Genomic DNA, 15,343 nt, shown 5'->3' on the forward strand with positions numbered 1-15,343 from the left:
TTCGCCGTCCCAGAAACTAATTTTTTTTTTTTTTTTTTTTGAGAGAGAGAGGTTTTTGCTACAGGGCACATGCACTTGCCAGAAAGACAGAGACACAGAAAGCGAGGAATCACACACACACACACACACACACCCTGGTGGGGATGGCCACACCGCAATTTCTTCTCCATTTTCCTCTCAGGATCTTGGGCACACACACACGCATGCCCGGCATGAGTTTAAGCCACCAGGCCCAGGATTCAAACCACAGTCAACTACATGAGAGTCCAACAACATAGCCATTAATGCCATCTGCTGGTCCCCTGATTAAATGTTTTTCATAGGACACTTTGATTAAATGTTGTTCCTATCCCATGGGGACCTGATGTCCTACCTAATAAATTGATAAAAATCTAAGAATGATGTTTTGACTCTCTTTCCCCAGAACAAGCAATGAACAGAAACAAATCAGATAACAGATTCTTTGTTGCCAACAAGAACATACTGACATACTCTACCAAAATTAAGATTTGATATTATCGTTTGCTTTGTTTTGCTTTGTTTTGGAGAGGGTATATGCACTCACTGAAAAGAGACAGAGTGAGGGAGAGGGAAAGTGAGAAAACACCTCCCATGGGGAATGGTCGTGCTGAAATCTTTTCTCCATCTCCCTCCTTTTGAGATGCTGGGACATGTTTTTGGAGCCACAGGGTCAAGGACTCAAACTGCACAGTCAGGTATGTGGGATCTACTCATCAAAGACACCACCACCAGCTGACTCAAGATTTGATCCCTGCTTGCCCCTGACTTTTTATTTGTTCACCCTCAAATAGCCTCATGCCTTCTCCTTAAAAACCTTAAATTCCAAACCTTGTTCACTTGGGAAGGCAGGTTCAAGCTCTGTCTCCTGGCTGATTCCAATTGAATTAAAGCTTTCCTCTTATGGACCTCTCTCTGTTTCAAAGATCGGCTCTTGTTTGTGGTGAACGACTACACCCACCTGAACACTTCAGTTCACTAACACTGTTGCATCTTTCACCCTGGACCTATGAATTTCTAAAGAGTAAATTAAGTCGGGCTCTTCTCCTTAGCGGCCTGAGGTGATCTTTGAAAAAGGTTCGCTATTCACTTGACCCAGGGAACCCCACAAAGTCATGCAAGTCAAGAGGTTCAAATCTTTGTGTTCACTTTAAGAACACTTGTGAAACTGCCCAGGCCATCAAGGGTATGCATATCCGAAAAGCAACCAAGTATCTGAAGGATGTCACTTTATAGAAGCAGTGTGTGCCATTTCGTCGTTACAATGGTGGAGCTGGTAGATGTGCCCAGGCTAAACAGTGGGGCTGGACACAAGGTCAGTAGCCCAAAATGAGTGCTGAATTTTTGCTGCACATGCTTAAAAATGCAGAGAGTAATGCTGAACTTAAGGGGTTAGATGTAGATTCTCTGGTCATTGAGCACATTCAGGTGAACAAGGCACCAAAGATGCGCCGTCATACATACAGAGCTCATGGATGGATTAACCCATCCATGAGCTCCCCCTGCCACATCGAGATGATTCTCACTGAAAAGGAGCAAATTGTTCCTAAGCCGGAAGAGGAAGTTGCACAGAAGAAAAAGATATCCCAGAAGAAACTGAAGAAACAAAAACTTATGGCACGGGAATAAAGTCAGCATAAAATAAATGTAGATAAAAGTAAAAAAAAAAAAAGAGTAAATTAAGTCGGGACCAGCAGTTAGCGTAATGGCTATGTCACTGGACTCCCATGTAGTCGACTGCAGTTCAAGTCCTGGACCTGGCGGCTTAAACTCACGCCTGGTGCGTGTGCGTGCGTGCCCAAGATCCCGAGAGGAGAATGGAGGAGAAGGGATTGCACCATGGCCATCCCCCCTGGGGGATGATTTCTTGCTTTCTATCTTTCTGTCTCTCTCTTTCTGGCGAGCGCACATGCCCTATAGCGAAAACCTCTCCCAAAAAAAAAAAAGAGTAAATCAAGTCAATGTCTCTCTTCTGTGAGTGCATGTACACTTTGGGGGGGAGGATGTAAAGGCAAATCTTTATCTTGGTGGAGAATATTATTAAGGAAAATAATTGCTGACTTATGTTTTTACTTGTAGTATGCATTTTTGTATCAATTCTGGCTCTGGCAACCCTAAGAGTCTGAATGAATTCAGAGTGAAAATACAATAATGAGTCTTGGTTTTTCTAGTGGTCAACAGGAGAACAGTATAATAAACCTGTAAGAGTCTGAGTATTTGTAAAATAAAGTCAGGGGATATCTTTAAGACAACATATTTTCTGAAATCCATAAGATCCTGCTTTTTTTTTCAAAATTGAAGCACCTTATGATGGATACACTTTCCATGGCTGATCTATGTTTAAATAGAGAAAATTCACAGGAAGTAGAAGTTTCCAAGCTCATCTTCCATTGTTCATTGATCCATTCTTATTTTCATAAACATACCTGAGACTGATTTATAAGGAATCCAGGTTTATTTGGTTTGTGGTTCTGAAGGATGGGAAGTTCAAAAGCATGGACCTGGCATCTAGCCAGCCTCTGGTTGTGAGTCACGTCATGACTAAAAGAAGAAGGTAGGTCAGAAGCCATATGCAGAAAGAGAGAGAGAGACTGAAAAGAAACAGACTTTTTCACTTCCTCTATGTGTTGCTCCTGTTCTCTCAGCCAATTGGATGGTGTCTTCCCATGAGATCCCACCTCTTAAAGGTCTCACCACTTCCCAAAGCCATTACCATGAGGACCAAGCTTCTAGAAAAACTGTTATCCAAACCATTGCACATAGGTATGTTAACATTTTTAGCTTTTTATTTATGTTTCATGTAACTTTGCAAAGGTAAACACACAAACAACCATTTAACATGTATTTCTCTGGAGAGTTAAACCAGCTGGCTTGGCCTTCATGGTTTGTGAGACGAAATGCAATACAATAGGCTCTTGTTAGTTAGATCTAGGTGAGACAGGATGTCAAGAGACACTATGCAGGAAGATCGTCTAGAATCATACTTCACACAGCAAGGCAGCTGAGACTTTACCAAGGGTCTTAAGTCTTGGCAACTCAATTTTTTCAACATGTTTGTCACCAAATTGACTTCTGTATACCTGACTAAGTCAGATTATGGTAATTCATTTCTCTAGGCCTTTGTATTCTTACCTGTACATGAAGACATGAGGACTGAAGGAGTAGAACTGCTTTGAGCATTAAAAATGTGACTGTAGTTTGAACTAAGATGTGCTGTAAGTGTTGCAAAATATATACTGGATTTTAAAGGCCTACTGAGATAAAAAAAGGTAAGTTAATTCTTTAATGCCTTTGCATGATTATATGTGGGCATGACATTATTTTTGGTATGTGAGTTTAAATAAAATATATTATTAAAATTTGTTTTTTTTCCCTTTATTTTGGCTTCTAGAAAATTTTAAATTTCATGTATGGTTCATATTAAGTATCTATGGACAGCACTAGTTTAAATTCTACAGGCAGTATAGGCAGCGTGGTATACTGAAAGTATATAAGATTTAGTGTCAGAAAAAAAAATCAAGTTTCTATTTTTACCACATTTTTAGGAAAATGACTCATTACAAGTGCCAGCATTATTCCATCTCTCTGAGTCTCAGGTAAAACAGATTGTCTTGTCAGTAAATGAAACCTACCTCAAAAGGTTTTGTAAACATCAAATAAGTTAATAAATGTGAAGAACAAAACCTGTCACATTATAAGCATCCTATAACTATTAATCATCTTTCTCAACTTGGTTTTTATTATGTGACTTTAAGGGTACTTATCTCATTGGATGATGTTATAACCCCATTAAATCATGTATTTTAAATTAATTTATAAATCATAAAAACTAGGCAAATACTACTGACTGTACAGCCCTAAAATTCAATAAACCTAGGCAATCCTGATGGTCTTCACAAAGTTTAAGTCCTTCCAGGGTAAAAATGAATTTAACTTTCATACTCCTTCACCTTAGAGTATCAATAAACTAGTCTACTGCACATAGAGAGACAGAAAGCAGGAAATAACCTCCCAGGGGATGGCCATAATACAATCCCTCTTCCTCCATTCTCCCCTCAGGATTTTAGGCATGCACACACATGCACCCAACGCGAGTTTTAAGCCATCAAGTCTGGGATTCAATTCATGATTGATACGTGGGAGTCCAGTAACGTAACCGTTATGCCATCTGTTCACTTTCAATGATTTTGATACTGCATAGTTTTAGGTTGATTTAGGGCTTTCTATGATCTATTGTACTTTAAAATTACTTGAGCGTGCTGTAAGAAAAATATTTCAGTCATGTAGTTTCCGAAGTGAAAGAAGAGACGATTCTTTTTACTTATATTCAAAGTTCTATACCTGCTTGAAGATGTGTTAGCAGAAATAGATGGACAAGAGTCATTTAATTCCTAATTGTAATAACTTTCTAGGTGGGAACATTCATATGCTGTTAATAATTGTTGGGTGCCAGGCACTATTCTAGGCACCAGGGACACAAAATCAACATAGACAGAGCTCTTGCCATTGGAGAGCTATGCAGTATCAACATTACTAACAGGCCAAGTTAAATAGCAAGCATATGGGTAGATACACAAGTTTGTGGGTGACATTGGCATGTATCAATCCAACTTTCTTGATGTTTGACTAAAGTATCATCTTGAACATAGTCTGTGTGCAAGATCAAAAATTCAGTCCATGTTTTCGCCAAATGTTAATTTATATATGTTCTTCTGTAGTAGTAAGACTCATCATGAAACCTCAGCAAGAATCTCACCTATTCGATGCCAGATGGCACAAAAAACAGACCATTTATAGAGTGGATTACAAGTAGGCTATACACAAAAGTGCTGTCTCTGCATGATTCCTAGTCTTTCAACCAAGTGCCAAGGATTTATGTGCTTAACTCCCATTAGAATTTACAGGAATTAATAGTGCATGAACAGAGAAAAAATCATAACTGGAAAGTGAAATCCTGAAGTACTCCAAGATAAAAGTGTACATTGTACATATATTTTTGATAAAAGATATTTTATCAAAAATAAAATATATTATTTTATTTCTTTTTAATTCTTCCATGAATGAGAGAAACAGAAAGCAAGTGAGAGATATGGGACCCCCAAAAGGGTCCTGACACTGTAATCTACCCCTTGCCTTTAACCAGCCCCAGATCATGGGCATATGCATGTCAGCATACTCAGTGACGTCTCTGGACTTGAACCAGGATCCTTTCCATCACTGTGCCACTGTCTGTCCTGATAAGAGTCTTTTAAATTAAATTTTAAAACTGTTTAGGTTGCAAGGGTAGAGCAGACTAGGCAACGTGCTGACATGTGTTAATGAAGGCTGAATCCTGAAGAGGACTATAGTGCAATGGAAAACACTCTCTGGGGACCAGCAGTTGGTGTAATGGCTATGTTGCTGGACTCCTACATAGTCGAGTCCTGGATCCGGTAGCTTAAACTCACGCCAGGCGCATGGGTATGCGTGCCCAAGATCCTAAGAAGATAATAGAGGAGAAGGGATTGCGGTGTAGCCATCACCTTGGGAAGAGTGATTTCTCATTTCTTTATTGTCCGTTTTTTTTTTTTTTTTTCTTTTTTTTTTTTTTTTTTTTTTTTGGAGAGGTTTTTGCTATAGGGTGCGTATGCTCACCAGAGAGACAGAGAGATACAGAGAGACAGAAAGCATGTCCCCAGAGGGAATGGCCATGCCGCAATCCCTTCTCCTCCATTCTTGGGCACGCACGCACACGCACCCGTCCAAACCACCGGATCTGGGACTCGAACTGCGGTTGATTACATGGGAGTCCAGTGACATAACCATTATGCTAACTGCTGGTTCCTCTCTGTCTTTTTGGTGAGTGCGTGCCCCCTATAGCAAAAACCTCTCCTAAATGAACAAACAAACAAACAAACACTCTCTGGGCTAGAGTCTATAGTCCCTGACACAACCACTTAAACATTATGGGAGTTCAGAAGAGCCAATGTAGGTGAAGGTGTTTTATATTGTATAATGCTAAGCAGTATATACATCTGTACCTGTATACAGGATATACTCAACTAGTCAATGCCGAATTGAGAGGGAATTTTAGCTTTTGAACAATAGAGATGTTTTTCATTAAATAACCAGATCTACTCTAACAGAAATATAGGCGCCCCATGGTTCCATTAGAAGAAATTTGCTAGAAAAGGCATAGAGTATACAAAGACCTGGGGTTGTCAAAGGATTTAATATTAATATAAGTAGAACAAAATGATGGTAGTCCTGGCACTGTGCACCAGAACTCCATAGTGACTTGAGGAAATACTCCACCAAAACTGGCAGAAATGTCCATATTCAGAATCCTCATAGGAGGGCAAAGCAGCTACCTGGTGCCTAACACGAGTCTGTAGCCCTCTGTCTTATCTAGACAACTGTTTACCCAAACGACTGGCAAATGTTTCTGGAAATGTTAGAATCATAGCTCTGTTCTACAGAGAATAGATAATAAATAATACATAAAAAATTAATGGAGAATAAAAGATATGAAATACACAGACAAAAAAATGCTTCCAATATTGGAAGTTATGGAACCATTTTTACTTGACTGTTTCTACTTCCTCCTGTCCACCCTATGCAGCATATTCAAAATTTGGCTACGAGCTAGAAGTGCACATTGTAGAGTTTTTACATGTAAGGCATTTGCTATTTTGAATCTCTATAAACAAGACCTATTTTTCATAATTCGTGCATGCAACAGTATTCCTTATACCCCATAGAAATGATTAATGATCCATTAACTATAGCCATGCCAGAAAACAACAGCTATAAATCATATACCATCTGCCAATACAGGATGCTATGATCCCAGATCAGATAAAGGAGAAAGGCAATCCCAACCAAATTTTTTACTGTGAAATTCTATACACCCAGCCATCTCAAAGTGAGCTGCCACCCTGTTTTGAATTGTTGAAAGTATTGTTCTATGTTTCCTTATTCCAGACATTACAATTTTTTTTTTAAGAGATTTTCGCTATAGGGCGGGTGCGCTCACCAGACAGAAAGAGAGAGACATAGAGACAGAAAGCGAGGAATCACCCCCAGGGGGAATGGTCACGCCACAATCCCTTCTCCTCAATTCTCCTCTTGGGATCTTGGGCACGCACGCACACGCGCCTGGCATGAGATTTAAGCCACCGGGTCCGGGACGCGAACCGTGGTCGACTACGTGGGAGCCCAGCGACATAGCCATTATGCTAACTGCTGGTTCCCAAGACATTACAAATTTTATCATTAACTCTGGACTTCATTCAGGCTAAGAGGGCTAAAAGAGTGACTTGGCAGTATCAGCAGATGGTGTAATGGTTACATTGCTGGACTCCCACATAGTCAACCATGGTTCAAGTCTCGGAATTGGTGGGTTCAAACTCACACCAGGTTCGTGTGCATGCATGCCCAAAATCCCAAGAGAAGAATGGAGAAGGGACCGTGACATGGTCATCCCCCCTGGGGGGTGATTTCTCGCTTTCCATTGCTCTATCTCTCTGTCTCTCTCTCCGGTGAGCACATGTGCCCTACAAAAAAAAAAAAAAGCCTGTCTAAAAATAAAAGAGTGATTTGGCTGGTAGCTTTTTTATTGTATTCAATTAGTAAGATGAATCAGCACTATTTTATATAAGAACTTCTGATATTCAGCTTTAATTTATGCCTGGTAGAAAACAAAAGAGCTATCTTCTAAAAGGAGGACAAAGAAAATGCAAGAAAAGATAAACCTAAGTTTTACTTAAGCATAATATCATCCTCATAAAATCTTTTTCCAAGTAGCAAAATGACCAGTTTCTGTTTTATTGCCTTTGCTTTCTGTTTTCTATAGGTAATTATGTATAAATAACAGGCAAAATTAGAACAGAATGTATTCATCATTTAAAATTTTTTACATCAAACTTTTAAATTCCAAACTAATAAATCAGATTGTTCTTTTTAATTGTTTTCAGTATCCACAACCCTTTTGGTTATTAAAAATATTAGTTATCTTAAGTCCAAACCCAGATAAAAACTATGGATATTTTGTCATGTGTTTGAGCACCAGGATAGGAGCTCAAAGGATAATATATCTTCTCTTAGCTCATAATCTGCATGAGAGACATTAAGTTATTAGAAAATGACTTGAAATTACTGAGCATTAGGCAACTAAGGAATCATGCAAATGCTAATGTAATAAGGCTAAGAAGCAAACAAAATTCCCCCAAATCCAGAGTAAATCCTTGGCCAAGAAAACTCTTTGTCCATAATGCAAATAATTATTCCAACCCTATTAAATTTAGAAAAACAGAGTCCACTCAGAGTCTGTGTTCTTATCTTTCCTTCTTCTTTCATATCCTCCCCATAGTACCTAGTACAGCATCCTTTACGTAGTAAGTTCATGATCAGCCATTCAGAAAATGTGACAGGTGCCCTCTATATTCCTGCAATAAAACCATGGGCATTTTTTATTTGGGCATCAGGAAAGCACAGTGATGAATCAGGGCTCATATTCTAGTGGAGACTAGGACAGTTGTTGAATGAATGAAATAATGCTGCCCCCCGAGACTTATTCTTAATAAAAGCCTTTTTTTAATGTTAAATTAGGCAGATGATAGCACACTTTCATTTTAACCAAATGTTAACAAAGTTAACAATAGTAATTATATCTATGAGGGGTAGGAATTTTGGTCTTGTCTTTGTATTACTTTGTAAATACAAAATGATAAAATTTGAAAAATTAAAACAAATGAAAATGAAAGGGCTAGTCAGAAAAATCAGAATGTAGGCCTGGACAGTTATTATGGTAAGCTCTTAAATTTTAGAGTCTAAGGTGCCATTCTTTACTTTCAACCATGCTTTAATTATGCCCATTTGTCAAATGACAAATCCCTTAAGTAACTATAATCTTCTCATATTATCATATAACTGTAGTCATAATAATAGCCTAACGTACTATATGACTGAGGTAACCTCCAAATAATTTGAGAAAAAAATACGTTATACTTCTATAGTTTTAAATATTATCTTGCATTTTTATTCTGTGAAAATTTACAATGCATGTAAGATATGTATGATTCTCCATTAACTCGAATATTAAATTAACTTCCCATTTCTTAGTAATTTTACCAGCATTTGCTTCTCATCACTATCTACACTCCCAACATAAGTGCACTCACATACCCTCATACACACTGATGTGACACCCACCTGGGGGGAGGGTGGTCACTATATATTTTTTTCCTTCTGATTAACTAACTACAACTTAAAAGAAAAAAAAAAGTTAATATGATGGCTTAGAATATTTTAACAGACTAAGAGCTTTTTCCCTAAGCTCTCCAGTTTTACCAGGCATTAGTAGAGAAAGTTACAATTGCTCTCCTCATTCACAAGTTCACATTTAAATAATGTGTAATATAAGAAGAGTTTTAAAGCCTTCCAGAAGAAGAAGGCATGCTATACTTATTTAAATAACTACCACTTTGTTCATAAAACATCAAGAGAATTCATTAAAACCTTTATCACTGAGACAGTGTGGTCATTAACAGCAAAGTAGTTTCTTAGCCGGACCTTATAAGCCTTTAAGCCCATGACCCTCACTTGTTAATCCTTTGCAGTCTGCCTTGCTCTTCTGAAACTGCACTCTGAATAGTTGCTAATATTTTTTCTCATCAGCAGACCCAAGGATATCTTCTCAGTCACTTTTCCAACTTCCTTGTCACAATTTACTCCGAGGACCACTCCCTTTCTGAAATTCTTCTCTCATTATCTATGACATCAGTGATGCTCCTTCCTTTGGTCTAAAACTAGCTCTTCCACAATCCTTCACATTTCTTAAATAGAAGCATTCATGTAGGGTTTTTTTGTTTGTTTGTTTTATCCAGACTGAAAATAGTGGACATGGTTTACTTGCTTTACCTCAACTTTCTTCTCTCAAAAATCTCTACCTTGGCATTAATGCCCTACAGTTTCCCTAACTCCACATCAACTTCTAAGGACTCCTTGAATTTGGGCTCCACTCCAATTTATGCCAGATATCAACATTTGAATATCCCACCAGTATTTTGTATTCAATATGTCTAAAAATAATTTACTATTTTTCTTACTAAAACAGCTCTATCTTTTTCAGCTTTTATACCTCTGGTTAATGATGTCTTCTGCCTCCCAGTTATCCCAGCTTCAAACCTGAGTATTAATTCTTACTTCTCAATCTCCTTTATCTAATCATTTGATAAGACATATGACCTCTCTCTCTCTAATTTTTTTTTTTTTGTAGGAGAGCACATGCACACATACTTGAAAGAGAGAGACGATGTATGGTCATGCCACAATTCCTTATCCATTTCTCCATCCTACCGGGATTGAAGCAGGCATGCACATGGTCCCAGCGTGTTTCTTAAGCCACCAGGGCTGGAACTCCAACATCAGTAGGCTATGTGAGACTGCCTCCCTATGCACCTGCACTTAATCTAACCTCTCTACTCTGGGACTGCCTATGGTTACTCTTACAAATCAGATCCATCTCTTTGGTTCTATTCATTCCACTCTCTCCATTCCACCTGTCAGAGTTTCCTTACATTGATGCAACTGCCTATGAACTGGTGCCACTCCTCAATATTTCATTTCTTGGAAGATTTAGCATAATGCCTCATACAGAGTAAGAACTCAACAAATGTTTATTAAATAATTAAAGTAACAAGTCCTAAAGTTTTCAGAGAAAAGGCATCATGAATGTCAGAGAAGGTAAATCTCTGAATTTTCCAAAATCTGGAAGGAAAGTATGAGAGATACTAGTTTTAATATTAAAAATGAATTATGGTAGCACTTTGGAACCTGTTTGTGGCAGAGCAGAGAGAAAATTCTGATAAATGAACCTTTTAGCATTCTAGAAAAGAATATGCCAGATTCTTTTTTTTTTTTTTTTTTTTTGAGAGATTTTCACTGTAGGGCGCGTGCGCTCGCCAGACAGACAGAGAGAGACATAGAGACAGAAAGCGAGAAATCCCCCCCCAGGGGGGATGGTCACGCCGCAATCCCTTCTCCTCCATTCTCCTCTCGGGATCTTGGGCACGTACGCACACGCGCCCGGCGTGAGTTTTAAGCCACCGGGTCCGGGACACGAACCGCGGTCGACTACGTGGGAGTCCAGCGACATAGCCATTACGCTAACTGCTGGTTCCCAATATGCCAGATTCTTAATCTTTTTTAAAACTTATTAAAATTCTGAAGAAATCTCACTGTTTGGGATGTTCAAGATTATGGTTATTCCTGGGAACCAGCAGTTAGTGTAATGGGTATGTCGCTAGACTCCCACATAGTCGACCGCGGTTCGTGTCCCGGACCCGGTGGCTTAAAACTCACGCCGGGTGCGTGTGCGTGCGTGCCCAAGATCCTCAGAGGAGAATGGAGGAGAAGGGATTGCGGCGTGACCATCCCCCCTGGGGGGTGATTTCTCGCTTTCTGTCTCTATGTCTCTCCCTGTCTGTCTGGCGAGCGCATGTGACCTATAGTGAAAACCTCTCAAAAAAAAAAAAAAAAAGATTATGGTTATTCCTAACTCCCAAGACACAATTTTTAAAATCTAGTGGTAGTTCTTTAGGTCTAGTGTATTCTTTCACCATTCTATTCCTCAAGTAGATGAGTCCAATGCCCTAGAAACTTTTAGTTACTTAAATGTCACTGTGTAAAAGGTCACTGTTTGCAGCAACTAGGATTTGAACATCATTATCGAAATGTAAATGTACTGGGTCGTCGGAAAAGTCATAACTCATATTTCACAGAAAAATGTCATGACTTTTCTGACGACCTAGTGTAATCTATTTCTCACTTATTCCAGATTATTACTTTTTTAAGAGAGATTTTTGCTATAGGACACGTGTGCTCGCCAGAGAGACAGAGAAGGACAGAGAGACAAAACGTTGGAAATCACCCCAATCCCTTCTCCTCCATTCTCCTCTCAGGATTTTGGGCACTCATGCACAAGCACCTGGGATGAGATTTAAGCCACTGTGTCCAGAACTCGAACTGCGGGCCACTATGTGGGAGTCCAGTAACGTAACCACACCATCTGCTGGTCCCCAGATTTTTTTTTTTTTAAATAATCTAACAGAAAATGTTTCCATTCAAAATTCCTCAGTGGGAAACTTTCTTACCAAGATAGCTTTGGTAAAACTTATAAAAGATTTTTTATCACATATGCCATTCAATTTTGGTTGAGAAAAACCAAAGATAACTTGTTTCTAAAGCTTTGATAAGTTTTAAATGAAAGGGATGATATTTTGAAGAATAATTAAAAATCTTTTCTTAGCGGACCAGCTGGAGGTGTGGTGATTAAGGCACTGGACTCCCACATGGCCAACCATGGTTTAAATCCCAGACCTGCATGTTTGAAAATCATGCTGGGCGCATGTGCATGCATGCTCAAAATCTTGACGGGAGAATGAAGGAGAAAGGATTGCAGCGTGGCCAACCATCCCTCTGGGGAGATGATTTCTAACTTCCTTCTCTCTGTTTCTCTGTGGTGAGTTCACATGCCCTAAGGAAAAAACCTTAAAAACATTTTTTTTCTTAGAATATTTTATTCTAGCCTATCATTCTCTGTATTATTTCCTGACACTCACATTCACATAAACAATGCATAAGAGAAAAACATTGTTTTCCCATCATTAGAGTATGTTTTTCTTGGCAAAATTCTGAAATATTAGATTAATTTCGAAAAGAAGACAATTGTTTTTATAAATAAAACTGTGTATATTTATTATAAGAACAAAATCAAGCAAATTACATCAGTCTTCCTAACACACTGATCAATATAGTAAATGTAATATGCTAAGAGGTTGAAACCATCTAAAATCCTTCAAACCCAAGCACTAAGGGGTATAGTATTTTGTTGTGTTTGCTTTCTTCCTGTACTCTTAACCTGAAAACCAGTTTTCCTAGGTTTGATGATACAAGAAATTTTTTTTAAAAAATAGCTAAGATCAAATAAGCAGGATCTTGTAGGATCTGAGCATTCTGAAGCAATAGCTTTATATTTCAGAACTTTGGATAATACAAAACTTTGTCAGCAATTACACATATTTTTTAAAATCCTTGGTGATGAAAAATGTACATTTCAATGTTTTCTCCAGTAGTGTTAATGAACTAATTGAGAACTATCTCATTAATTTCTTGAGCCCCCTATGAAGCAAGCAAATGACATTCTCATTTAACAGCTAGAAAAACTGAACTAGTGAATGTAACTGTGTACAACTGCAAAGGGGGAAAACAAAAGTTCTAATATACCCTGATATGTGGATATGAAAGAATATTGCATACATACAATTCCTTCCCTTATTTTTAAGGAATCAATACCTACTTCTTAAAGCATAAGGCTAGTTAAACCCTTGGATCTTGGCCCTATTCCTTTTGGCAGAGTAAATTATTGCCTCATGGCTTGGCAGTGCAGTCACCCTTTTAATTTACTTTTAAATAGCTTCTCCCTAATCTATACAACCTAACATCTGGCCAATCGTGAACCTTTAGCAAACTTATTTAAGTCTTATTCTATAGATTTTTCAACTGTAAAAATTCAGCAAATAATAACTCTTTGAAAAGTACATTGAGACACTAATTGGGAAGTAAAAAAAAAGAACAAATTGAATTGATTAGTAGTTCTATAAAAACTAATTTGACATTTCATTTAGAAGTTGCAAACCATCATGCAGTTTTTAGTTCTTCTGAATTCGTTTTGGAAAAGAAAAAAAAAAAAAAGCAATGTTTTACTTGAATGGAAATGCCCTCAAGTTACTTGCAGTACTGCTGTAGGATTGATTTTTCTAGGTTAAGGGAATGCCAAAGTTAAGTGTCTTGTGTATATTCTTCTTCCTTTTTTTTCCTTTTAAATAAATGATCCGTTTTCTAATGGGTTTAGGAAATCCAAAAATATATCTGGGTAATTTAACATCTTTTCGGTATTACCAACATAGGGCTTTGTGTAACGACTGTGACATCATGACAGTGAAGTATTCATTTTTTAAGCTTTAAACAGAGAAAGCTCTACTTCAGCGTGTCCAATAGAAACACAGTATGTAAATTAACCCATATTATCTGTATGCTGATTGGCTTGAGTTCCGCCGAATGTCACAATCTCACCACCCAGCAATGAGGTATTTTACTGCTGTCTCGAGATCAAATTATTACTGTGGAGAAGATTTTTATTTTTTCTGTTTCATTAACAGATTATTATAAAGCAATAAGCATGCAGGAAGAGAAGCAGACGTTTTACATTGGGAATTAATGAAAGCATGTCTGCTCGTTTTTTTGAGAGGGAGGATTGGAGTAAGTTGTTTGAAACCTTTTAGCACCCCCACAAACAAAACTCTTCAGATATGGTAAAATAAGGAAATGCATGATTCTAGAGGCATCCCTAAGCACTCAGATGTCAGGCTATATGAAGTCTGGATATCATCGAACCTTTTGGAACTGGTGAAAATTGTATGTATTCATTATACTCCTGGTATTTTTCATCTGTAGTAACAAAAGGAGAATAAAGGAAACTCATACAACTGCTTTGACATTACCCTCTGTTGGTCAGCTGAAGTTGCAAAAGGGGAGAGAAAGGCTGTTGCTTGGTGGGGTGGAATGGAAGGAATAGCCATTTAAAATTTGTGTAAGCCTGATTTTCCAGTCATATCGATTAAAGCAGGATGAATGTAAATCATTTTGCAATTGTCCTAAGAACTTAGCTTCTTCCTACTTAAACGCAAATTTTTGTGCACTGGAGAACAGAAGATGACTAACAAAGACGGGGCTGCCCTAACCTGCTTTCCTCTTCCCTACGGAAAAGATTTTTTGACTGTGTGGGGTTTTTTTTCTTTCAAAAATTTCTTTTCTTTCTTTAGTCCTTTCTCTATTATTATTAATTTTTTTTATCCTTTTCTTTCTTTCCTTCTTTCTCAGCTAACACGCAAATTCAAAGGTCAGCTGGGGAAATCCTGTAAGAAGAAATCTAAAAGAAGCTTGCCATGCTTTGGACCGTCCTTAAAGAAAAAGGAAGAAAATGTTTGTGAAGGCGAGGATTCCAGGAAACTGGGGAGAAGGCTCCTAGATACTCTGTTTTAGAGGATGAAGATGGGCCTGAGGTCCCGAATGAGCCTTTCCAACCCCCCACTTCAAATATCGGGAGGGAAAAGTTCAGAAGCAACCACAAGGGGACAAAGGCCTATATTTGCCAGTTGAACTGGACAGAGAATTCAATAAAGTCAGCCAGCTCAGTCCCTGGAGTAGGGGCTCTTTTTGGCTCCACAGAGGCCGAAGCAGCCCCTGCCGCCGCCGCCCTCGCCACCGCCGCCCCCGCCGCCGC

The 15,343-nt window shown here is 38.4% G+C and overlaps 1 pseudogene; it reads left to right on the forward strand.

Moving 5' to 3' along the window:
* The first annotated feature begins 1,191 nt into the window (after positions 1–1,191).
* On the forward strand, positions 1,192–1,647 carry LOC106734960 (60S ribosomal protein L17 pseudogene; annotated as a pseudogene).
* Positions 1,648–15,343: the final 13,696 nt, after the last annotated feature.

The sequence above is a fragment of the Tupaia chinensis genome, unplaced genomic scaffold (genome assembly GCF_000334495.1).
Source record: "Tupaia chinensis unplaced genomic scaffold, TupChi_1.0 Scaffold000264_1, whole genome shotgun sequence".
Taxonomy (NCBI): domain Eukaryota; kingdom Metazoa; phylum Chordata; class Mammalia; order Scandentia; family Tupaiidae; genus Tupaia; species Tupaia belangeri.